The 27,789-nt window shown below is 37.5% G+C and overlaps 1 long non-coding RNA gene across 2 annotated transcripts; it reads left to right on the forward strand.

Annotated features, from left to right (window-relative positions):
• The first annotated feature begins 18 nt into the window (after positions 1-18).
• Positions 19-27,612, forward strand: LOC140169983 (uncharacterized). 2 transcript variants are annotated; one of them, XR_011861449.1, is made up of 6 exons: positions 19-41; positions 8,212-8,396; positions 9,926-10,012; positions 26,503-26,581; positions 26,993-27,081; positions 27,491-27,612. It is a non-coding gene; the product is annotated as an uncharacterized lncRNA (long non-coding RNA). The 2 variants fall into 2 exon arrangements; XR_011861448.1 differs by lacking the exon at positions 19-41 and having other exon boundaries at positions 7,763-8,396.
• The last annotated feature ends 177 nt before the right edge of the window (positions 27,613-27,789 follow it).

Genomic DNA, 27,789 nt, shown 5'->3' on the forward strand with positions numbered 1-27,789 from the left:
ATGTAAACAGAAAACACGGGGAAAACAAAACTAAAGGATTGGTGAGTACTGTCGGTTTTATTCAATATTATTATTATTTTAGTAAAATCTAAAGAGGGTGCAGATGTAATTTCAATGGAATTTGGGCCTCGGTAAAGTTGATTTTGAAGGCTTTTCGGCGCACAAGTCATGATCAATGGCATTGCCATTGGATGGTCATAAGCTTACCATGTCCATGTTACTTCATGAATAACAGTACTTCACATTCAGTGTTCATCATGTTCAATGGGTTCAATGTGCGTGTGTCAATCATGCATGCATGGTGTGCATTGAGAACTGTGCTGTATTAATTTTGAGGTTTAAACGCTTGCGAATTTTGCTGGCACATTTAGGGAAGTGGTTTGGACTCCCCTGGCATGCTGGTATATTCAAGGTTATTAATTTTGTCAACAAATGTGACGACATCACCACATGACCAGGCCATGTAATCATGGTATTAAATGATGTAGGTATGAAAGGTGAATTCAAATTTGCCATCAAACCGCATCATTTTATATATCATATTAAAGCCCTTGTGTAAAACCAAAACTGACATGACTGAAAACCGTTTTGTCATAGCACTTTCCATAGCAAAGTTACATCTTGTCAAAGATTGACTTTCATCAAAAAAATTCAGCCAAAATGCATCAATTAAAAAACGACACAGCATAGTCTCATGATCGATAGTGCAGCTTTTCTATCATTGTCTATGTGGAACTACTATCACAATCCCTCTAAAATTCCATGTGCGATTGTCTCATCACAAAAAAAATCATTTCGGGTAAAGTGAAGTATAGACAACATAAATGTTTTTTCCTTGAAAAGGTTTCCTTGAAAAATCTTTTCTTTTATCATGCTATTCGCCACTTGCACGGTTCCGCCATTATGCACTATGTGCGGGGAGAGCCTCGAACTGGCAGCATACATGAATGGGAATTGAACCAGTCATATAACATTCTTATTCAATGGGTGCGTCTTGTAAAGAATTCACGTAATTTGATTGGTTTTGGTGTATAATATCTCACAATAGTTGATAGTGATATTAGTCAGGGTAGCTGGCCGCCACGCAACGGCGTGCACGCTTGTTGCTCCTCAATGATCGCAGCGATAATGCGTTCGTGTAATACACGTGCGAGAACTAAGAACGCGATTCGGGCGGCTTAGATGTTCGTGATGGTTTCGTTCATTTAAAACAACGGGATGTCCTAACAAAAGTAACTTTATTTTTTTTGAAAAAGGGCAGTTTTTCTCGCAAAAATTACATTAAAACTGAATAAGAATGAGAATAAATGATAGGATTTTGTCTTTTGCCTATCCAATATCGTGTCATAATGGATAGGCTGGCCAATATTTTTTATCGTAGTGGATACCGGCTGCGCCGGCATCCACTACTCAAAATATTGGCCAGCCCATCCATTATGACACGATATTGGCTAGGCAAAAGACAAAATCCTATCATTTATTCTCTAATTCTGTGTAAGGTTACGTAATTCTTTTTTTTTTTTTTTTTTTTTTTTTTTTTTTTTTTGCTTTTTTTTTTTTTTTCAAACGACCTGTTAAGGAAGGGGCGGCAAAATTGTTTCTTCTTCAGCCCCCCGGGGTTGGGGCAGCCACGGTACGCCACTGGCTATGCTATGGCATGCAGCTTCTTTTGGTCGATTGAGGTGCTCATGTGATGATGATATATCATGGGAACCTGACCGGGCAAACGAGGACACACACATGATTTTTCACCCTAAACTGCGGACTTACTTCCAACCGAGGACAGTTCGCAATCTCAAACTGCTGCAAAAGACCTCAAATGCATGCTAAATGCTTTAATGCTATTTGCCTGAAACCGAAGACCACACGTATACAAACTACCGTCTGCAGGTGATGGCTAAAATTCCGTTTCGTATTTATACACACAAAAAAATCAGCCATTTTAGTCCACGGTTAGGCGATGAAAACATCATAGCCTACACACGTCCTCGGATAGATAGCATAACACAATGTCCTCGGTTGGCGACAAACACACACAGGGGTGTGTGTGTGGGGGAGGGAGGGGGTTTCCAGGGTCCTTGAAAGTCCTTGTTTAGAATGTCATAAGGATCATTGCATTTAAATTTAAGCTCAATCTGAGCATTTTCGGTTAAAATGACCTTTTTTGACCCCTGTGACCCCTGGATGACCTCTAACGTTTGGAAATATTTTTATTATATTCTTTATGTTTTCCTCTTTCATATGACACCACTCATGGGGTCATACCTTCGTGATATATAGAGAGATATTTAGAGATATGTCCATTTCAGACCAAAAGGTTGCCGAGTAAGGAAGGGAGTAAGGAAGGAAGGAAGGAAGTAACATAGACTACTATAGGCTGACCATTTCATGGTTCAGCAAAAAGGGGCAAAATATTCATCCATCATCATCAGTGTATGTTTCCAACCAGTGTCCGAAATAAGGAAAATGTGGAGGTTGTCCCGAGGACAACTTTAAGCATAAATTCTGCTTGTCCTCAAAACATTTTGGTTGTCCCCAAAATGTTCCATATTTAAGAGGTAATATATAGTGGTTGTCCAGAGGATAAGTACATATCTCAAAATGGTTGTCCCCAGTGATTTTTGGACAAGAGGACAAGAGGATAAGTGCTTATTTCGAACACTGTAATTCCAACCATGTTTCAGATTTGCTTGTACCCGGTAGTTCGATCATAAACTAATATCACAGTTTGCGTGTTGTAGAGTAACTGGGTGGGCGCTTATAGGGGCATGGGCGGTTATTGTCCATGAATACGGTATAATTTTGACCAAATTTGGGGAGTGGAGAGGAGCTGTCACTTTTCGTTAGTACGCAGCTTTTCGTGTTGTGGTAATGCACATATCAAATGCAACCGGGACTGCCAAAACCCCGGGAAATTGGCCTGGGACTTTACCGGGCGAGGGCTGGGATTATGTCGAATAACTCGCCCAGGATTTTCCAACCAGTAAAATGGTCCGTGATTGGCTCGTAGCTAGTAATTAAGGATGCCCGCATTTATGGGCTGGGGAATCCTATCACTTGACCGTACTTGAGCCGTGGATGTATATTAATAATCCACTGAGTCGCCACATTAATGTTACTGTTCATATAAATCCATTAACCCTATAAACCCGCCTGAATACTACAAAATACTACTCGATATATGCGCTGTTCGTGCATGCATCCCACGTGGTGTGATGACGCAATCGCCCTAAGTGATATACAGGCACGGTTTCGCTGGCCAGCGAAGCCAAGACCCGTGGCAAAGTGTCCCCGACCGAAGTGCTTGGCATGCGAGGGGTCTCGGTTCGAATCCCACCTAGAGCAAACAACTTCTTTCCTTCTTTTCTCTGTTTATTCTTTCCTTCTTTCCCTTCCCTACCACTATCGAAACTCAGTATAGGCTTCCTTAACCCTAACCCGCCTGAATACTACAAAATACTACTCGATATATGCGCTGTTCGTGCATGCATCCCACGTGGTGTGATGACACAATCGCCCTAAGTGATATACAGGCACGGTTTCGCTGGCCAGCGAAGCCCAAGACCCGTGGCAAAGTGTCCCCGACCGAGTGCTTGGCATGCGAGGGGTCTCGGGTTCGAATCCCACCCAGAGCAAACAACTTCTTTCCTTCTTTTCTCACTTTATTCTTTCCTTCTTTCCCTTCCCGTCGCCAAAAAGCCCTTCTAAAGGGGGTTAGGGTTAACAAAAACAAAATCTTGGCTGTTGTTTCCACATTTTGCATTAGGCCATGTATCTGGTCATTTTCACGGTAAAGGGTGTAACTTTGGATTTTTAACATTTTAATCCGTAGTGTTCTAATAAAGCCACAGAATTCCATGATTTTTGGCCACATAAGTCATCTAGTTAGCAGCTACCTTGGGTAGCATAATCATCTTCAGGAGTTACTGCGTTCAGTTTTAGCAGGCTTAAATGTACCTAATATTGCCATTTTGAAAAACTATAAAAATAGTAACATTTTTGTAAATCCCTGTGTTTTTTTCAGTTAGTTCATGGATAATTTTTCTTATCCTGAAAGTACAGTCATATGTTCAGTAAACACTGCCACATTAGATTTAATTGTGAACAGCCCTGTATTTTTTTTTTTTTTTTTTCGATATTTGTCGTTTCTGAGGTTTCATTTTCCGTTTACAATTGTTAACATACTTTGTGGGTGTAGCTTTGGATCATAATTCTTGGTTATTTCTTCACTTCTTCTTGATTCATAACAATTGTTATCTTAACTTGAAATTGGTAACAAAAATTAGTCGATTTGCAAGCTTTTAAAATTTTTATAAAATCTTGACTTCAAAGAGCCGTTTTTCCGTTAACTTTTTTGAAACCTCCGAAACAAACTGTTCAGCAAGCTTGTGCAAATATAAATAAAAGAGCTCATCCAATCTATTTATCAAAATGTAGCAAAGTAGATCCTCAAGTCACATGTTTTTAAATTGTGGAGATATATATCATCGCTTGAAAATGGGACCCAATACAAACTTTCCGTTAACAATTGAAGCCTCGAAACAAATGAAGCCTCCGAAACAACAATAAGATTAATTATCATCTATGCATATCTAAATTGGTGTGTTTCATACTGATATTTGCATTGTAATTATTACTTGATATGTGCAGAATGTCATAAATTAAAACATTTTTTGACATTATGGTTAATGTTTGAAAAATATACTGATACCGTAAAAAGTCTGTTTCGGAGGCTTCACATGCAAAAACCACCATACTAAACAAATGGGTGAACAAATTAACATGTGATAAATCTACAATATCTGCCGCATAGAATCATTGATCCAATACACACAAGAAAATAACAGCTTAGATGATCCCAACACTGTTGTTTTCAAAAAAACTACTTCTGCAATGATTAACAATTGTTAACATGAAGCCTCCGAAACAAAAAAAAATGACTTGCTGTGATAATTTAATTTTTGTCACAACTGAAATTCAATACTTAGAAGCAAAGCATGAAAATTGGTAATTGTGATATTTTTGACCTATTTTTTTATGTCAACTTGTAGTAGTTAGCCAAATATTTTACTTTTATGATCACCTGTGTAAAACTGAAGCCTCCGAAACACAAATCGCTTGAATTGCCAATTCTAAAAAATTACTCCAATTTCTGTGAAACTTGGCTGGGAGGTTCCTTTCATCAAGTAGTATTTGTACATGAAGTTAGACATTCAAATTATTTTAGGAACCCAATTAAAACATAAAAAATATGTTTAAGGTTTGGAAATTTCCATTGTAAATGACACTTGATGTTAAAAATTTTCAAAACTGCAATTACAAACATAGCAAAACATGGTATAAAATTTAACTTATATCTGTTGACTTACTTTGGAATGGGATTTCACATGTATTCCAGCTTTCATGTCATAATTTTCTGAGCTTATGTAAAATACATTTTTTCTTAGATTTTAACCAAAATGTTATGGAAATGTCAAATTTTTATTAGAAATCAAAAGGTTTAAGCCTTGAAACATTATTTTACTGGAATTTAAGTTGCTTCTATGCATGATTTCAGTAAACAGAAACATATTTAAGTGGTTTGAAATTTTGACCCTAAAAATCAAAAGTTACACCCTTTACTGTGAAAATGACCATCTGCAATTTAGCGGGGCTCTAAAGTTAGCTTGATTAACCAGACCACACTGGCTTCTTGACATGCATGTGCAAACGAGAGCCTGCTATACGCTTATAAATTATATATGCCAGATGTATTGGTTTTTATTTTTACGTTATTTTTTTTAACCACCCGCCGATTAATATTTATTGCTGGTAGATTCTTTGAAAATGCCAAATTGAAATCCCTACTCATTATTCTATAGTAACACCATAGAATTTATATTTTAAGTTTAAAATAAAAATTTGGTAAACGAATGTTTTGACAAGAAGTTGAAACCTGTCCCAAAAAAAGAAAGAAAATTAAAAATTAAAAATATGTACTCTCAATTGTTGTCTCTGCAGGAAACTTATTTGGGTGATTCTCTGAAAAGAGTAACTTTTAAGTCCCGCGACTTTCGGCGCTCATAAAAGTTTTAAAAGCGGATTTTTTTTTTCTTTTTGGCTTAGTCATGGACTTTTGTATGTATAAAAATAGTTAAGAACATCCAAGTAGGGAAAAATTAATTTCTTGGTGTCAAAAATTCTTCAATATCTGACGACCCCCCTGAAAACCGCATGTCCCGATGTCACGCATCGAATTTTAGTGATTTTGTAGTATTTTTGTGAGCAAGTGTGGGAAGTGAAAATTACCACTGACTGGGGTAAATATCATGTCTAAGAAGGTTTAAATGCTTAAAACCACTTCTAAAGTCAATATTATGGAATAATTCAAAATTTGTGTCAAAAATTGCTGTCCCTTGGTTTTGCATCATTGCCGTCACATTGGCATCAAAACGACTGGAGGTGAAGACCAAATATCAGAGGTCAATAATTTGACCCTGTACGCTGCCTTTACAGACGCGAAAAACATCAACCCGAATAGGTGCACATTGGCACTCTTTTCCTGCCAATTTTGAGGGTATCTTCAAGTATACACGTGCGTGCCTTTATTCAACATCATCTCCAAACGTTTCTGATCAATTTGATATAAGTCTTATTGTTGAAATTTTCCGGAAAATAATGATGGTTGAATATGTCCCACAAGCTGTTGTGGTGATATGTAACACGTGGGTAAGATTAACCCTGCTATTAATCGTAAGCAATGTCTGAACCATCATCTCCGCTACATCAGTTGGCGTCACAATTTGCCGTGGCGGAGATGATTCTCTATAGGAATTCGTGTAGAAATATCATCTCCGTCACATCACCATCATCTCCATCACATCACCGGATCTTGAGATACAGCGAAGTCCAGTTTAGTTTATCAGAAAATGCTTACCAATTCTAGACCTTCTCATCTGTATGAATTTAATTTTCAAGTAGTGTGAAAACATTACTGAAATCAAATGTCTGTGACGGAGATGATTCTCTATAGGAATTTGTGTAGAAATATCATCTCCGTCACATCACTATCATCTCCATCACAGCATTGTCATCTCCATCACAATTGTTGTTGACCTTTATTTGACCTTTGACCCAGACAACATGGAATTTACTATTTGGAAATGTAATTGATATTGTATGTGTTTACTATGTCAATAGAAATTTATTTAGTTATTTCAAGCAAAATTATGAATATACTTAAGTTTGTATAAAAAAATACTAACAGACATGACATTTTCCGTACAGCCTGCCTCTCATTGTCCCAACTAAATGACGAAAGTACAAAATCATATTTTTTTAAATGAAAAAAGCAAACATGAATCAAGCAACTTACAAGTTATCCATAAAACTCATAATTAAGAGTTTTAACAATTTTTTTGTCCTTATTTCCTTTTTGGCCTAAATGTGACGGAGATGATGCTCACCTGGCACAACCTGCAGATTACGCCTCTATAATATAGAGGCGCCCTAAAGATTGCGCCAAATATTGTTTTCATGCACTAGAGACTTACATCCTTACAGATATGTAAAGGAAACATTTTTATAATCATTTTCAAATTCATATTTGCCTATCTTCAAATAGTACACCTTTTCAGAGAAATACCCATTTGTTTACATTTCTAGCTGCTAGCTGTGTTTTCCTGTAAATTTCAAAATGTGTAAAAATCTAGCTTTCATAAGGAATAATTTGGAATTGCTAAATCAGGGAACCTATTATTATTAAGGATCACAAAAATATAAATATTGCGCCTCTACTATGGAAATAATGATGTATATTTAAAGTGGCAAAAAAAGTTAACAGGTCAAGTTCTAATGGCAATTGCAAATCGAAAAAATCAAAAACTTGAAATCAAATACGAATTTTGAGTTTTATTTTCTCCTTTTTGTAAAAAAAATAATAAATAAAAAGATTAAAAAAATGAATTTCTTGATTTTCAAAGAGGACAACACGCACAATTTTACTAACGCGCGCGGCAACTTTGAGACACAGGATTTAATTAAGATGGCCTTAGGAAGATTTTCAACATGGGGGTGGGGTGAAAATTGAAAAATATTTGGTGAGGCACCCTGGGGGTGCCCAAGAAGGGTTTCCCCCTTGGAATCAGAAAATTTGTTCAAAATATAGGTCACAAACACCAATTTTCCCTTTATTTTATCAATTTGTTTGTTTTAATGTTTGTTTGCACATAGAGATATTGACATGGCCAAGGAAATCAACCCTGCACTCTTCTTTGAGAATCTGCAACAGAGAATAATTGAGCGGCAAATTCGAAACAAGAATGCCTTCAGAAAAAGTTGCTGGAAGTGGAAATGGGTGCACCAATGTATGTGGCTATGGCAGAGTCCATTTGACAATTGGAGGGGACAGTGTCTTGGTGAGTGCACACAGAGCCTCTTACATGGCTTTCAAAAGAAAGAGAGAGAGTGTGAACTGCCATATGCCAGTGCCAGTGGCTATGTGAAGCACTTGCAGCCAACTACACTGCATCCAGTAACAATTTGAGAAATGATATAATAGTTTGCAACTCTCATATACATGCATGTAGGCCTATAAAATGCTCTTTAGTTATGCTGCAAGTGCTTCACTAACACAATTTAAAAATCCCATGTATATTGGGGAGATAGTGGGTGTACAATATACCTTGTTTTGAACTCAAAGTATGTATGCAATACAAGTCCCTTCATTGGACCCCCACTCTATACAAATAAACAAAAAGTACACAGAAAATAGATTCAGGCATTTGTTTTTGAATTCAAGCAATATTTTAATACAATTTTTCTATCATTCAGTGTATAAAAACATTGAACAAATGAACAATAAAATGTAAAAATGTTACAGTGTATCAAGCTATTTAAGTGTGTAATTTTGTCATTGCTATCAGCAGTAGATAGCAAAAAAGGCTAAATATGATACCATGTAAATTAGCTTAAATTTGCATAGTAAAAAACCCTCAAAATTGAATCAAACCTGTCTTATTATGTTTACCAGTATCCAAATTTATGATATATTATATTAACATGTAAACATAAAAATTCTTTAGAGTGTACACCAGTGACCAGTAAATAGGAATCTCCTAAAATGTACATTTCAGAGACAGCAAGCTATTTGTGAGTCGCCATAAAGCTATATATTATATGGGTGATCTAGTCATCAATTTTCTGAAAAAAACCTGATGGACTTCGTATGATTTCTCTGGACTAGATGTCTTCAGCTGACCTTCAACTTGCAGAAAGTGTAAGTTTTGAAGAGCTGAGTCGCTCTGAAGTCAAGAAAATGATGTTTTCCCGGACCATGTTTGTACAGAAAGTCAATGGAGGCGATTTACTGGTGTGCTGTGTGCACCCTTAATATATCAGTGTAAAGTTTATTTTGAGCAAAATATGCTTGTCCAATATCTCACAAAGTGAAATTGCCGCCAACAGCCCATTTGTTGGTCTACGGTCACATAGCAAAAAGAAACATTTTGTCTCAAAAAAAAGAGATTTATAGTTATTGTGTCTCACTGATACCATCATATCATCACACATCCTATCTAGCACCTTTAGCAATATGGTGCATTATTGTACTGATTTACCATTTTGTGTTTCAAATTTTAAACAACATATGTGATGCGATCAAGCAAAATCAGTCGGAACTCGGAAATATTGATTTTGAAATATAGCTAAACAAAGAAAATATTTCCTTTTTTTCCTCTTGTTTTGGAAACTCCTTAATTGCTCATATCTTTGGAAATGTTCCGACTGATTTTGCTTGATCGCATCACCTACATTGCACTGGCCTGGGTATATGTAGGACATCATGCCACAAAATGATATGTCTGGTCCTCACCTCATATACTCCCAAAGTAAAAAGTTAATTTTTATGCAGTTAATAATCACATTGCCCATGTTCTTATTATTTCAGATCTTCATGACTAGCTCAGTCAATTGAAGAAAGTTGACAAACATTATACAGAGACAGAGAGAAATTGCTGAGGAACTAAAACAAAAGGTAAAGTCAAGGGTGAAATTAACTGCTTTTCGTCCAGAACTCAGTTTTGGAGAAAAAAGTGAGTCATGGACCTGGTTCACCAAATGTTAGCTAGAACCAGGATTTACTCTGAGCTTACCAGGGGTCTATTTCACTAAACTAAAGTTACGAAGCTTCGTAAGTAAAAGTTACGAACTGTTCGTGAACTGAAAATCAAACGTAGCTACTTAATCGTTGTAAAATCCATTTCACTAAACCCTTCTTACCCACGAAGAGTTGCGAGTCAAGTTACGAAGAGTGTTTAGCGTTTCAATCTACAAATGAGACTATTTTTGGCACACGACCTTTGACACGCGAAAGTGAAAGTGAAGACGGAGAAGATGACAGCGTCCATAGAGATGGATATGATGACAGATGAGATGGGCAGTTTATCGGGAATATACCCCGAAGAAGGTAAGAATTATTGAAAATTTGATATAAAATGCTTACTAAAGGGATTTAGAGTCCCAATACGTGGGTTAATTGTCAGAATTTGAGTCAAATAATGTCAAAAAGACGCGAAAAAAAACATGACGCTAGTCTATGCATGTGAGTAGGAATGATTGACTGTCATGATTGTGTACAAATTATCATTCCATGAAACGCATAACACATTAATTAAACGTGAATCATGATAAGCCCATCGACGGTATCATTATCATGCCCAAACAGTAGCATGCTAATTATGTAAGCCTATTTATATATGGCAGTGCCAGTGTGCACGTTGCAGGTAATCTGAAGTCATATAATAATAAAATCGTTGTTCATTATAATTTACTTTTTATTAAAAAAGGTAGCACTAGCAGGATGTAGCTCGATACTGCTCTGCTGTCATCATGGCAGGCTATCATCGTGAGTGTGTCCAGTGAATGCCGTCCCTCGACTTTTATGCATGAATTTAGCACTCCCAGCAGCAAGTGGTGAAAAATCTGAGAGTCATTTTGGTCCAAGTATACAGCACGTATAAGAAGAAGTGGTATGGTACTGAGAGGCTGAGGCTAGTGTCTGGTGCATGGACTGGCCATGGCCATGACATATTGACAGAGTCAATCAAGTATAATAAGCTTGCCTTAAGAATGCTCTTTTTTCCTCTACTGTCATGACTGTCGAGGGATACTGTAAAAAGCAGTTGTGTGAACATTCACATTCAACAGTAATAAGATAAGTATATGTACTCGTAGTAAGATGTTTAAAATTGTAAATAAACCGTAACATGTGACATGATGATGAACACTGCATCTAGGTATGCCAGGCAAACACATTTGCTAGTCAGCCAAATTCGCCGACAATGTCAATGCATTTTTACATAGAAATTTAAAACAACTGGTCAAGAAAGAAACCTACATAAATATGTTTTCTATACTTCACTTGACCCAAATATATGATTTTTTATGGTGATAAGTCACTCGCACATGGAATTTTAGAGGGATTTTGATAGCAGTTCCATTAAAAAAAGCTGCTATCATCATGAGACTATAAAGATCTAGAAACACCCCCGAAATGCCGTTTTGGGGAATTTTGCCAGCTGAATCTTTTTGACATTGTTTGATGAAAGTCAATCTTTGCATGTTTGACAAGATGTAACTTTGCTACGGAAAGTGCTATGAAAAAAAGGTTTTCAGTTTTGGCTTTGTTTACTCAAGGGCTTTAATTTTATATATAATTTGATGCACTTTGATTGCATATTTGAATTCACCTAGCATACCTACTGCATCATAATCATATGCCGTTTTAATTGCAATCCTGTCCCAGTCCCTTTGACCCTGGCAATAGTGGGGCTGTAGCCAAGGATGGAAGGTCATGTAACAGCTCATAGCAATGGTCATTATAGCTGTGACTTTACTACGTGTATTCTTAAGGGATATAATATTATAATGGGATATACACAGGTTGATGCAAGGTACCATAGAGGCCTGTGTATAGCACTGTGCATGGCAGATTTCTGTTACAGTTGGGACCCAAATCCATCTCAATTGAGCCGGGCCCCTATTGGATCCCAAGCTCCAACAAGTGTCAAGTGGATGTGTGTCAGGGGTAGCGCTAGAACTAAACACTCCAGTGTCCGCAGGGACCCCCAAACTTGCAGAAAATTAAAAAGTCGGGGGTCCGGAGTAGAGTTTGGCAAGTCCAAGTTGCACAAATGCAGCATAAATAGTATGTCTACAATAGCGCTAGATTGAAAAAACTGGGGGCCTGCAGGGACCCCTGAACTTGCAGAAAATTTAAAAATAGGGGTTCGAACTCTATTTTGGTGGGTCCGGGACCCCAAAAAGCAACCTAGCGCTACCCCTGGTGTGTGTGTTGTTTTCAGATAATTTAAAAATATACCGTAAAACCCCGTCTACAAGCATATATACTGTTTTTTATAAAAGCTTAATTAATTCGAAGCAAGCGTTAATATACCAATACAATTGATCGGTCTTAAAATAATACTTGTCTGTATATGCTTGGATCCGTAATTTATTTGCTCAAACTCCATAATGGCGACTGGATTAATGTAGCTTTCATCAGAAGCACTATATGCTTGTAGACGGGGTTTTACGGTTACAAAAATTATATGATATTTTAATGAAGTATTTATATAGCTCTACATAGATGTGATTATTTACTATAAAGGTTCATTCAAAATGTTGCTGTACTACAAGGAGAAACAGAGAGAAGGCTGATGCTATGAAAGTGCTCCTTCAAGCTGAAAGTTGTCCCGTACCGGTGCCGCATAATTTGTGTCATCATGGTCATGAGATAAGTCCTAGATATTTAGATAAATTTCTTTTCAATCTTTTTACCAACGTTTGAAATAATATAGTTGAAGTAGTGTTGAAATTAACTTTTTTTTCTTTTCTATAGGATAGCATTCTTGCATGTATATTATACTAACATTTCTTGTCCTTTGCTCAGTGGATGTATTGAATATATGTATACATGTACCGTACCAGTGCCACACAATTTGTGTCATCACTCATCATGGTCCTGATGAGATAAGTCCTAGACATTTAGATAAATTTCTTACCAACATTTTAACCAATATTTTAAATAATATAGAAAGTTGAAGTAGTGTTGAAATTTACTTATTTTCTTTTTTATATTATTTTAGGATACCGTATCGTTCTTGCATGTATAATATATTAACATTTCTAGTCCTTTGTTCAGTGGATGTATTGAAGATATGTTTACATGATTGCAAATCACTCTTCCAGAAATCATCGGCGAGTCTGACAACATAGCTCTTCTTGATTTCCAGCTCTGATTTGTCCTGTAGCACTTGACATGCTTTGCACCTCAAAATAATACAATTTATTCACAGTTTGGTTTTTACATTATTTTTCTAACTTTTACTTAAATTATATTTGATGTATTATTGAGAAATGCTTCACTAATTCTGTATGTTCCTTTATTTACTTATGTTTAACTGCATTAAACATATGCTCAACTATTTTCTTTAAAATTTGCTCATCGCAATACTGGTATACATGCTATATATCTTCCATGTACAATAATTGTGTCTCTCTTTCAGATATCACAGTACAGAAAGTCCGGGATTTTAAGCTCATATTATTTGCCTATAATGCATGACTGAGCAGCAGCCTAGATGCAACTATCAGAAATTAACAGATTCATTTTACATTATGTTTATAAATTTTAACCATGATCGTGTTTGAACATTGAAGTAGCATAGAAAATTGCTCCACTAATTCTGTTCTTTCATTATCTTATAAAGGGTGGTCTTAACCCTACAATTATGGAAACTTTTGAGCCACATAACTACTAAATTGTTGGTCTTCAGTATCTAAAAGTATTTTAAATACAGAATTGAATACGTTTACATAACTCGATATAAATATCTGGGACATGTTTTTATTTTTTTTTAATTTATTTTTATTTTGATCAACTTCACACGAAATATTTGAAATTTGGGCAAAAAAATCATGCTTGTTATGATTTTTGAGCAAAATTCAGCATTTTTAACAATTTGTGATCAAAATTTCTCTAAATTGGTCAAAATTTAATTTTTTTATTTTTAAAAACAGGTCCTATATATTTATACTATTTGTTTGTTTATTTGTCTGCAGAAAGAGGTCCGCGCAAAAAATTGGGAGGAGGTAGAGGTGGCAACATTGTTGCAATTTTACCGCACCAAAAACTAGATAAAAATATCTAGGGACGGTTTTTTTATTTTTTTGAATTTGGACCAACTTTGAGAAATTTGCACCAAAATTGTCAAAAATGCAAAATTTTCAAAAAACCATAAAAAGCCTGATTTTAGCCCAAATTTCAAATATTTTTGGTGAAGTTGGTCAAAATTCAAACGTTGCACGAAAAAATTTGGGCCAAAAAACCCGTTTTTTGGGATTTTCTCCAAAAATGAGCATTTTAGTCCAAATTGGACCTCACAGATGAATTCATCAAGTCATTTCCATTCTAAAAATGTATACTTTTATATTGTTTAGACTAATAATTTAGCAGTTATGAGACCCGAAAGTTTTCATAATTCCAGGGTTCAGACCAACCTTAAACGGGATATTAAAGGCATGCACTCAGGCACTATTGTTCAAATTTATGCAGTTCAATCCAGTATTCCAGAATACTGTATGCAGGGTATACCAAAACACAGTACAATCCCTAATGAGTAAATATTTTTAAACAAAACAAATGTAGTGGATTATCATAAATATACCAATCATATAGATTCCAATCGTATTTATAAACAGATAATTATGACTTTTCTAATCCATTTTTCTTGTGTCATTCAGGATGAGAGCCGTCGTCAGAGGAAAATGAAAAAGAAGAAAAAGTCAAAGAAACACAAAGATGTGGAGTTGTTAGAATTGAATCAAAAATTAGTGGGAGCGGAAGCAAGGAGGTTGGTGTTGGAGGAGAGGAAGTTGCAGGTGGAGGAGGAAAGGCTGGAGGTGGAAAGGAAGAGGTTGAAGCTGGAGGAGGAGAAGGTGGGGTTAGGGTTATTGCAGGCAGTGTTGGGGACAGTGGTAGATCTGTCGGCCAAGGTGGGCACTCCAACATTTGTTGACTTAATTCAGTCCATGCAGCCAGAGGTATGATTTTTTAAATTGGAGTTCAATAACATAATCAATATTCAAATTAGGTGTCATTCTTTATTTTAATGTAATTTAATGTTGAATGCACACCTTGGCTGAAATGAGTCACCTCACAATTCAGTAAGTTCAAATATTCTTTATTTTAATGTGTTTTGATAATAACTTGTGATTAGTGCAAAATGAAAAGTTCAGATGCAAAAACATCCATTTGCCTCATTTGATATATTGCCAAATATAACTCATCAAAAAGATAATAAGAAAATATGTGCTGTTTTATCATATTTTCAAAAATATACATTGTATTTTTAAAGTATGGTGTCAATTACAAGCTAACATTACAGGGCAGATATTGGTGTTGATTTTATACTGCAAAAATTTTAAATGGCGTTTATCAGTTTTTGCATCTGAAATAGCTTGCTCGAGAGAGAAATCGGACAAGTTAATGTACTTGGCTTAGATGTTGATGTATCTAATGCACTTTATACTCTCTGCTGGGCTTGTGTATTAGACACATCAATATCTTAGTGCGGGTGCATTATTCTGTCCAATTCCCCTCAACCAGATATACACAGTTAGTAATTAAGTACCTTACAATTGTATCAATGTTAGTTTTGATACCTACATTGAAGGTACCTTTTGATATAAGAATAAGTAGAAGTACTGATTACCTACCTACATGTACATAAATTCAAAATCATAAATTTGTTGTTTCATTAATTACATTGTATTTACAGGATTGAAACTGATTTATAAGACATTTTAAAATGTGTAATTTATGGAGGTATTATACACAGCTAAATTTCTCCTCTGTGTAGACATAACCACCGTCCCTGAGAATTTGACAACGTTTAAAGTTTTTATGCCATGTCCACCCATGGTGTACTCGATAGCTGGAGTGAAACTGGTTGCAGCATACCCTGTGTCATAAAAGCATGGTCAGACAGCACTGAAGTACATTTTATCTGGTAGTCCCTCATGCCTTGTTCAGAAGAGTTTAGCTGTGTAAATAGTATGATTGCAATCATTGTAAATCATTGTACATAAGCTATTATATAATCACTGAATAATTTTGAAAAGTAACTTTAGAAAAAGTTACTTCATGAATGTTTATTCTGTCGCCATCTTTGAATGAAAATAGAACAGAGATGTTCGCCTTAAAGCCAGCACATTAAATTTGAAGCCTGCGAGTTGACATTTGCAAAAGCTAAGTGGTAGCTGTCATGGTTATGGAGTGTGGATCTTCCCTCATTTTCATTCAAAGATGGCAAAATTATGAATAGAGCCTGAATACTAACTTTATGTGGTGAGCATTATATCAGTGCAAGGAGAATTTATAACTAGAAATCAAAACAGCATTAGATTGTATTATGTCAAGGGCTTTCAATGGACATAATAGAGGCCAAATTTCTTTGGAAAATCTTGAGCCAAATACTCCTTTCTTGCTATGTTTACTGTACATAATAGAGCTTGCATCTACTGACAACTGTTAATGAGTGCCAACCATTCCATGGTGTATTTTCTAAATCTCAGTCATGATACCTTTTGCAGAAACATGAAGGCACCCTGTACCATGTTCATGAAATGGGTGGTGTAACTATCATTAATATACAAGAATCCATACAAAGCTGGTGAATTTTGCCTGTTTCCATTGGAGATGTTACTTTTATGTATAATGTACAATTAAATCACATTTATTAGTAATTAAAGTAATTATTATGTATTGATTGTATATATAATTGCCCAACATTAAATATATTTATATATCAGATGTTTTTTAAATCAAAAGTATCCATACAGTGTATGAAAGAAATACAGACTTCATTAATATAATTTACTAGATTTATGTCTACATATATTATGTAGAATATTTAAGATCTTACAACATTGAGTGCTCCTGGAGAATAGCTTCTTTGCTAATCTCTAATTGGTGCTATTCATGATATTTATTCTGTAAAGTTATCAGATCAAAACATGCAGAACAAATCTCAGTATTGCATTTTTCAGATAATTATAATAGATCTGAGTAGAGATTGAAAACCATGGTCGGGTGTGGTCGCTACCTGGCTTGATCTGCATCAATGTTTTTTAAGGATGTGCACAGTTTTGATGATGTTAATCAAGCACAGGTTATACTATATCCTGATACTATAGAATTTCATCTGCAAACATGTAGTGCCTCTAAGCAAGTGTTTTTATTGATGAAAGGGTGACACCCTCCACAAAAACTATGTTACTGATACAGCAGCTGTACAAACATGTTTCATTGTAAGACCTATCTATTGAAATGTTTATTAGGATTTATGATATCTGCCTTTTTTCTATTTCATCCAAAAATACGCATTTACAGACACACATGTTTATAGATTGAATTCTACTGGCATTTTAAATGTAATTAAAAAGTAGGGGGCATAGCGGCGCAGCGGTCTAAGACTTAAAATCATATTTACGAGGTAGCTCGAGGTTGTGGGTTCAAGTCACCGCAACGTCAATGTGTTGTGCACTTGGGCAAGGCTCTTCACCGCTTTGCCTCTCCTCACCCAGGAGTACAAATGGGTACCGGCTTTATTCAAAGCTGGGAAGGTAACAGACTCACTGTGGATGGAGTGTAGCGATCCCATGCAGCAACATTATATGTGACCTATCACCTCAAAAGCTACTAGTTGTCTTCAGAAATGAAATGGAGATTTTAAAAGTATGATAAATTGCTACTTTCTAGCTTTAAAATTACACTTTGTTGAAATCAGAAACAGGAAAATGTTTCATGAGGCAAAACAAGCTAAACAAGCCATATTACATCTGCCATCATCTTCTGTTATTATTATCTGCGAATGAAGCTAGCCAACAACTGGTCGGTTTTGATGTGATGGGTCATATATGAAGGAGTCTGGCCCAAACGCTTCAAAAGAGAGATGGGCACTCTGGCCTGTGAATGCAGGTTCATCCCTTTACCTTTTTTTCTGAAATATATTGAATGTAAAATGAAAGCAATATTTAAGAATAAATTTGGTTGTACTAAAAAGTTTCTCAATAAAAACTTTTAGCATATATTTTATCAATTTGTTGTGTTATCTTGAGCGTCAAAAACAATTAACACTACTATTAGGTGATAAAACTTGTTCAGGGATAGATTTGTGACACGATCTGGTTCACGGGGGCCAAGGCGGCAAATTTGAACCAGAGACAAAGGTAAAATGTGGAGTAAAATTCGATAAATTACATAAGAAAATAGACATCAAAAACTTCATAACTTTAGAGCCAAGTATGCTAGATCTTTGGTGTTTTCAGTAAATGATAGCCTATTATATGTGTAATGTAATAATTCCAGTAACTCAATTTTTCAAAAATGCCTCCTTTGGCCCCCATGGACCAGATCGTGCCACGTTTAGGAAATGATAAAGTGACAAGAGAATGAATATTGCTACTCTTTTTGACATCATTATGATTTATACTGCTTTTTCTCTAGTGTAATCAGTGATCACAATGGTTGAGGAAGTGCTTTTCGCATGTGTGCATAATCTATGTCTTTAACATGTGCTTTGGTTGAAGCTGGACTTATTGCAATGCGCACAGACTGCATTGGAGAAAAATCAATATAGTAAAAAATGAAAATCAGATTCCAAAATCGGGTTTCCTTGAATTTGTCCTGAGACGACATTCTGCTACTTTGGTAACAATGGAAATTACTCACATGTTTGGTGGGGGTGTTAGCTATGAAAGACAGTTAAAGGTTAGTGGACCATTTCATGAGCTTTGTCCTTTTAGTGTTATTATATAAGATTCTCATTGCAGTATGAAGAATGAAATAAGAAAAATAATTAAGCTCTCCTGTTGTTGGATATGATTATAGCCATACGTGCCCTAGCAGCATTCCCCGTTCATTTCCTGGACCATTATAGTCTGGTACTTCCACATCAACTAATGGACGCCAGGCCTGAGATGAGGCTCTTTGATGACTTTGGCCATTTGGAATAGCACGGAGCAAGCTACTATCACTCTGCAGGCGCGATCTGGTGCCATCCTTATCCCTCTCCTCATGCACGGGAACTTCTGCTTGATCTGCCCATTGACTTGCTCAATAACTACACGTCCCTTCCTGTGTGCTCTGAAAGAGAATAATGAAAAGGCATGTCTATATTAGTGTTATTGATTTAATGTAATACACGTGCAGGGTATGATAGGTTAATTCATGCCCCGAGTTAGTATCTTGGCAGTGGCGGCACCAGGAATTTTTATTCGGGGAGGGGGGGCAAAGTGAATTTCAGGGAGGGCAAAATCTACAAATTTGGCGCAAATTTGCTGCAAAATGTGGGAATTTACGTAATTTTGGGGTTTTTCCTCAAAAGTGGGGGGATGGCAAACTGGGGGGGGGCAAGAAAACTTGCCCCCCTCGTAAGCACCGCCACTGTATCTCGGGCCGACTTACTTTCTCGGGACCCCAAATTACTATCTCGGGTCCAAGTTGATATTTCAGTGATCTGAGTTACTATCTCAGGAAGTACCCGTAAGTTAGGCTGGTCCGAGATATTAACTTGGAGTCCTAATAGTAAATAACTTGGGCCCAGAGATAATAACTTGGAAGTCCAAGATCGGATCCGATATAGTTGGACAGGGCCCGAGACTGGAGACCGATTAACTTGAGACCGAGATAGTAACTTGGACCCCAAGATACTAAGGAACCTTTCACAAACACTTGTTACGGGCCTGATGCAAAAAGGGGCCCTGAAAAAAATTACCAAAATTTTTCATGGGAAAATTAAAACATAATTTTCATGTCAAAAAGGTCTGAAAAGTGGGGGGCGAAATATTTTCGTGATGAATTTTATTTGCATCAGGCCCCCCACAACCAGTGGTTGTGAACAGTCCCTAAGTCAGGCCCCATATTCCTAGCCGGGGGACCGATTTACTATCTGGCTACCCCAAGTTACTATCTAGGGTATCAGACCCGACTATGATATAAAATTCGGTCGATTGAGCCCATGTTTATTGGTCGAGCTGAGCTATGAGTTTTAAAATATTGGACGAGAGACCAATAAATATTGGCCTTAAGAATCAAATTTTATCATTGTTATGTTTTGATGGATTCAATTGTGTGAAAATATTGGATCCAAAACATAATAATGATAAAATTGATGCTTTTACGCCGATATTTATTGTCTCGCTATGAGTTGTAAATATTGGACTCGACTCACGCCTCGTCCAATATTTTAAAACTCATAGCTCGATTCAATAAATATGGGCTCAACCGATCCAATTTTATATCATTAGTATGCGTTGGCTTCTATATTTTCACAAACTTGGATTCATCAAAACATAATAATGTCCAAATATGGGGATGATTGTATGACCCACCACCCCTTAATTTTGGGAGGGTGATTCAGCCATTCCCCACACCCCTGGGATTTTCGTCTATGATTGTCAGTGGCGAGGCCTACTAGTGTGGGACATCACACTGGGGAACCGCTGGGGGGGCTCTGGGTCTGATGAAGGGGGGCACAAGCCCTTTTTTGGCAATTTTCCTATGGTATTTTTAAAAATTTCAGATCGATTGGGAGGGGGGCTCATGCTGTCCCTATGACACTACGCCACTGATGATTGTGTATAACATTTATCACGCTGGACAGTATTTTGAAAAATAATTATAGACATAAACACCACTGACGTGAGAGTGGCTTTTTAGATAAAAGGTTTATTTTATAGATGAAATGAATATATTTAGTTCAAAAGGGCCCAGTAGGCCTATTCCTACTACATGTAGGAAGTAATATGAAAGAATATGACCCCCCCACTCCCGTGAAAAATCTCTGTCAACATTGCATAGCAGTTTGTGTCCGTGTGCAGAGGCTAAATTATTGGGGGCCCAATGGCGCATGGCCTAAGTTATTGGGGAGGTGGGTACTAATTACCAATAGCCACCAAAATTTTGGAGCCCCCCTCCGGAGCCACTGGTGTTTTATTCATTTTAGACCTACCACGTTATAATAATTATGATATGAGACCACCGACGCAGTCATGACATACACCGCTTGAATGTTTCGCGTTTCTCAAGATTATCACGTTGGGGAGACTGTATAGTGAGCCATCATACGTTGGAATTGAGAGAAGAAAACTTTTTAATGATTGTGATTGGACGAAAGTTTAGATGTCCGTGAATAGTCAAGAGAGGGTGCTTTGAATGTCTTCCTTTTCTCAGGCGGTATTGGACACGCGACATGTGACATACTAGGCTGATGAAACTACAAGGCTGACAGCCCGCTCAAAAATACACGGTTATCATAATTACAAATTGAAAAACAATGTATACATACAGTGGGACACTTTATCATGCCCAAAATGTTTTAGAATAAATAAATTATTTGCTTTGACACCACAAACCATATTTTGTTTGTGAATATTTCATAATTAGACCTATACGTGTTTATTCAATGGCGATGTCAAAAATGGCGACATCGCATTCGAGACCTTGCCTTTTCACGTATCTTGATACAATTAGTCTTCTTTGCTTTTGTGAAGCAACAAACATGGAAAAAACCTTTAATAGAGGCCTACTTTCGGGCAAAAGATTTGTCTCATTGATGTTTATTGATGCGGAGGGGTATCTATCTAGGCCTATGTCAAAATCATGCCACGTTACGCTAGTGTGGCAAGTAAATTTTGCCATCATGCATTGTACCCGGTCGAAATAAAGTGACCATAGCGCGTCTATAGGCCTATGACTATTAAATTGGAATATTTGATGTCTAGGGTCATTATTTTATAGGCCTACAAAGCTACATGTGCATTATATTATTTTAAAGAATGATAAACGGACTTTTACCTGTTGTATCCTTTCTCCACAGCTGTAGCGGGATTCGCAAATGGAGTCATCAGCCAGTGACTCTGAGCATAGCCGGAGTCCCCCAAGAGCAATCCTCTTCCATCCAGCTCCCCTCTCTGATACGCCTGACCTATAGCACTGTTCTGAATTATTCTAGAGTCATGTGTGCTCCCTGGCTAACGGGCTACCACATTTATTATGTGGTATTTGGCGCTCTGGCGATGAGTTGAACATTGATGCTGTGGAAGCCCTTCCTGTTCACATATACATGTTCATTCTCCCCATAGGGGCATGAGTCCAGTCTGACATGAGTACAGTCTACTGCTCCTATCACTCGTGGAAAGCTACAAAGGCCGATAAACTCTGCTTGCTTGGCTGCAATCTCCTCATCTGTATTTGGCCATACAATGTGGTCGTCTCTCAATTCCACTAAGGTGTCTGTCACTACCTTGATCACTCTACAAACGGTTGATTCCGAGACACCGTGATGGTCTGATCCGCTTGTGTATACCGACCCAGATCCATAGAATCTTAGGGCAATGAAGACTTGAAGCCGTGAATCTACTGCATGACTTCTCAAAGTTTGTCTCCTTTGGTCTAGTTCTGGCACTAGTATGTTTAGCACATACATCATACCGCCCGTGTGAATCGGGTAACGTTTATACATCTTGTTGTCATCGTATAAATCAAATGGATTGGTACGATCACGGAACACTCTTTCTCTCTTTAATGCTCTCGTTGATGATGTACATCAAATGGGCAGCCATTTTGATGTAGGCTACGCTTAATTTGGGGCGAAATTGTATGTTTTATATGCCTATTTGCGAAATCATACTTACCATACTTACCGTGCTGAGTTTACGAAGCTTCAGAGGACTTACGTCTAGTATAGGGTCTTCGTAACTTTTCTTAACTTACTTAAGGGTATTTAAGAAGAGTCACCCTTCGTAAAAGTTTAGTGAAACGGAAGTTACGAGCGTCGTAACTTTACGTCGGATTTTGCAAGTTACGAACGATTTCGGGACTTACGAAGTGAGTTACGAAGGGTTAGGAGTTTAGTGAAATGGACCCCTGGACTCACTTTTGTCCATGTTTTTTAGGGAATTTAAAATATTTGGAAATGCTATCTAGACAAACCATTGCCAGCCAGGGGTAGCATTAATGTCAAAGATTAAGGGATCCAAATGGACCCTTACAGTAAATCCAAAATTAAGGGTCAACGGTAAGCAAATTTTAGGTTCCAAAAACTGTTCAATATATTTACAATTAAAAATTAACTTAATGTGAAATGCATTGTGTAAACTAAATCAAACCATCAGTTGAGCTTAGCTAACATGCGGTTAAAATCTCGACATATTCTGCTCTGTATTTGTCAGGAAATACACGGTATTAACAGTGGCGGCACCAGGAATTTTTTTTTCAGGGGGGCATTGGGGTGCAAAGTGAATTTCGGGGAGGAATCGACAAATTTTGCTGCAAAAAGCGGAAATTTATGTAATTTGGGTTTTTTTTTTTAAAACTGGGGGAAAGAAATATACTGGGGGGGGGGGCAAATGCCCCCACTTCCCCCCGTAGAGCTGCCACTAAGTATTAAACAATGTCTTTAATGCTTGGTTGGTAGGTATGGGGAAGAAGAATTTTTGTGGAAATTTTATTTATGTAAGTTACTAAAATTCATTCCAAGAGTCAAGAGAGAAATATTCACATGCGGTGATGTGACTGGGTTTTCCGAAATAACAGAGGACCAAAGAATGTATAGAGTAAAGTGAAGAGGGGTAAGGTACATGGTGGGGAAATAGTGAGGGTGGTGGGGTAATGGGGCACGAGGATAAGGTGGTGATTTAGGATTCAATCATGTTTCACCGTTGTTCGTCACCGATTAACAACGATGCGTCCAAAACAAACTTGTGCTTCAAACTACATATTAATATTTTTAAGTTGCCCATAACATGGTGTATTATTTCTTTAAGGGGATACTACACCCCTGCCCAATTTTGTGCCTATTATTGCATTTTTCTCAAAAATTATAGCGCATTGGTGACAAGTAAGATATGTATATTATAGGGGCAAGGACTACAACTACTGCACTGGAAATTTTATTTCAGCACAGACAACAGTTGTGGAGTTACAGTCAAAAATGAGGGAAAACCAATATTTGATCAATAACTACTTGCCCTGAGTTCCTGAATTTTCAGTGTAGTAGTTGTAGTCCTTGCCCCTTTAATATACATATCTTAATACCTGTCACCAATGTGCTATAATTTTTGATAAAAATGCAAAAATAGGCACAAATTTGGCCAGGGGTATAGTACCCCCTTAATGCATTGCAATGGTTACAAGTCATGATGTAAGTCTCAATAATATGTAGTTTGAAGCACAAGTTTGTTCCCAATTCACATACACATCGTTCATCCTGTCAAGTTTGTTTTGATCCAAGCGAGGTCATTTTAAATGTCGCGCCAGTCTAATTGGACTGCTCATGCACATTAGGTACAATTAGTTATTGAGCAGAAAATTGGGTTGCTTGATCTGAGCATGCATGCACATAAATCCGTAACAGACCTGGCTCATTGCACACTGGTGAATTCCGATCCCCTTTTTTTTTTTTTTGTCTGAGGTAATAGTAGATGGTGATGTGGTTATATAATAGTGGGTGGCGGGGGTAAGGGTGGTGATGGAGTAGGGTTGTTGCCTTGTCAGGGTAAGTTGGTGGCATGTTAGGGTGGTGCGGTAGGGTTGTCTGGGTGGTAATAGTGGGTGGTGATGTAAGGTTAGTGGGGTAATAGTGGGTGGTGGTCTGTGGAGTCATAGTGGGTGGTATTGTAATTATAGTTGGTGGGGTCATAGTGGATGGTGGTTATATTTCCCCCTACATGTAGTCCATACTTGACATTCTAGTCAGAACAGATCGAGAAGCCAACACATGACTCAACCAAACAATTTGTGACACTCATGCATCAACTTAAGTTGGTAAGTTGGTGGCGGGTTGTCTGGGTGGTAATAGTGGTAATAGTGGGTGGTGGTGTAAGGTTAGTGGGGTAAAAGTGGGTGGCAGGTTAGGTGGTGGGGTAGGGTTGTCTGGGTGGTAATAGTGGGTGGTAGTGCAGTAAAAAAAAATTTGCCTCAATGATGAGTAAAAAAAAATATTTTCCCTACCCAGCTCTGTACAAAGGTATACATTAAAATTAAAATTAAAATTGAAAAAGATAAAAGATAAAATTTGCTTCCAAGTCAGCGAAAAAAAAATTCTGCCTGACCCAAACTCCCTAGCCCCGATAATATCCAATGGTGCCCCTAGTGGGTTGCAGGTTAGGGTGGTGGGTAGGGTTGTCTAGGTGGTAATAGTGGGTGGTGGTGGTGTAAGGTTAGTGAGGTAATAGTGGGTGGCAGGTTAGGGTGGTGGGGTTGGGTTGTTTGGGTGGTAATAGTGGGTGGTAGTGCAAGGTTACTTGGGGGTAATAGTGGGTGGCAGGTTAGGGGTGGGTTGGGTTGTCTGGGTGGTAATAGTGAGTGGTGGTGCAAGGTTAGTGGGGTAATAGTGGGTGGCAGGTTAGGGTGGTGGGTGGGGTAGGGTTATTTGGGTGGTAATAGTGGGTGGTATAGTGCAAGGTTACTTGGGGTAATCGTGGGTGGCAGGTTAGGGTGGTGGGGTAAGGTTGTCTGGGTGGTAATAGTGGGTGGTGGTGCAAGGTTAGTGGGGTAATAGTGGTTTGCAGGTTAGGGTGGTGAGTGGGGTTGTCTGGGTGGTGGTGGTGGGGTAGGGTTGTCTGGGTGATAATAGTGGGTGGTGGTGCAAGGTTAGTGGGGTAATAGTGGGTTGCAGGTTAGGGTGGTGGGTAGGGTTGTCTGGGTGGTGGTGGTGGGGTAGGGTTGTCTGGGTGGTAATAGTGGGTGGTGGTGCAAGGTTAGTGGGGTAATAGTGGGTTGCAGGTTAGGGTGGTGGGTAGGGTTGTCTGGGTGGTGGTGGTGGGGTAGGGTTGTCTGGGTGGTAATAGTGGGTGGTGGTGCAAGGTTAGTGGGGTAATAGTGGGTTGCAGGTTAGGGTGGTGGATAGGGTTGTCTGGGTGGTGGTGGTGGGGTAGGGTTGTCTGGGTGGTAATAGTGGGTGGTGGTGTAAGGTTAGTGGGGTAATAGTGGGTGGCAGGTTAGGGTGGTGGGTAGGGTTGTCTGGGTGGTGGTGGTGGGGTAGGGTTGTCTGGGTGGTAATAGTGGGTGGTGGTGTAAGGTTAGTGGGGTAATAGATCTAATATTTGTAGCTTATAATTGATGATATTGTGCTCCAAATAATGCACTGATAGAGACTTTATGAAAGATTTTCAAATATCTGTGAAGCCAATGGTGGCGAAAGCGCAGGCAAGACTAGTGATTCAAGTACTGTTTATGTGCAAAAAGGCTGATGTAGTAAGCATGCTGACAAGCACCAATAAATCACACAAGATTGGGTGGATTGGTAATTGTGGTCAATCCTTAATAACATATATTAATGTGTTTTATTACACATATGTCAATACAGCATGTATTGGACTCGCTACACTGTGTTTCACGTTGCTAAAACGATCATCAGGCTTAAATGTGTTTAATGTTTTTACTTTTTCTGTCTACAGAAATTACATTGAATGCGAGTACTACTTCAGGCTAGACAGCTGGCAGCGAATGCAAATGTATTCTGTTATGCCAAAGAAGGTAGGTAAATTTTAAAATTCAAATTTATCACAAAAGTCTGGTGACTTTTTCCTCAAAATGTAGTCCGAACAGTATGCTGAAATGGTACTAGATCTAGCCAACACACAGTCACCATCAAAAATGTCAGCCTTTTACGTAAGGTTGGCTTGAAAACAAAGGCAGACCTGAAGGGGAGAATCTTGAGGGTACATGCCACAAAATAGCTTTCCATAGACTTTACGTGCAAAAGTAGTTTTGGTATAAAGGGTATAAAATAAAAAGGGTGGGTTGTATCACCACTGCCAACTATGTGTACTGACTTAAAAATCTCTTTAATCTCAAATTAACTGACTGCAATGCAATGTACTCTTTATCTAACATATCTCAAGAAGAAATTCCTTTCATCAAAATAGTCAACTTTTTTTTTGATAGGTAATGCTGCACTTTGTTCTACTGGTGATTTTGTTACTGTGAAGGTGCCCCAGCTGGGTCACAACAACAATTATCTATATATAGCTTGTGTGAGTATAATGACTATCATGATTCTTAAATGATCTTAGTAAATTTTAACAAAATATCACTATAATATTAAACTGTGATATGTTTGATGCCACCAAGAAATTGATGTATTAAATGATATGTATCTATATTGTAATTAAAAAGAAATAACATCATCCTTTGACTGCAATTATATTTTGCCATAAACCCAAATACCACAGTATCATGTCATGTACGTACACACCGGCATGTACACAAGAGAAGTTCTTCATTGGTTGATCACCAGGGCAGTGACCTTCAGAGCCTTATTTCACCATATCAAGATGAGCACTAAATAATTGCTGAATGTATTAATGTAAATGTAATGGCTTATTGTCACATTTGTAAGTTTCTAAAGTGGTGATATTCTCATTTTTCTGTATCTGTATACAGGTTGTGAAAAGGACAGATGACACAGTCCAGGTCAGATGGAGAAAGTAGAGATTGGTAAATCCTTAAATTGGCCACATGGAGCAAAGGGAGATTATCTCTAAAGCCATCAAGTGGAAGATGTTGTTTATCTTTTGCAACCTCCAGCTATTGCAATGAAAGGCAGGGTTGTAGAAAATATGTTGCTGGTCAATTCTCCCTGATAAAGCAAAACAAAAGAATCATATTAATCAGACAATGAACATAGTAATGGATAATTATATGATTATATAAATCAAGATAATTTGTACACTGCACACAAA

This window comes from Amphiura filiformis, chromosome 14 (assembly GCF_039555335.1).
Source record: "Amphiura filiformis chromosome 14, Afil_fr2py, whole genome shotgun sequence".
Classification (NCBI taxonomy): Eukaryota; Metazoa; Echinodermata; class Ophiuroidea; order Amphilepidida; family Amphiuridae; genus Amphiura; species Amphiura filiformis.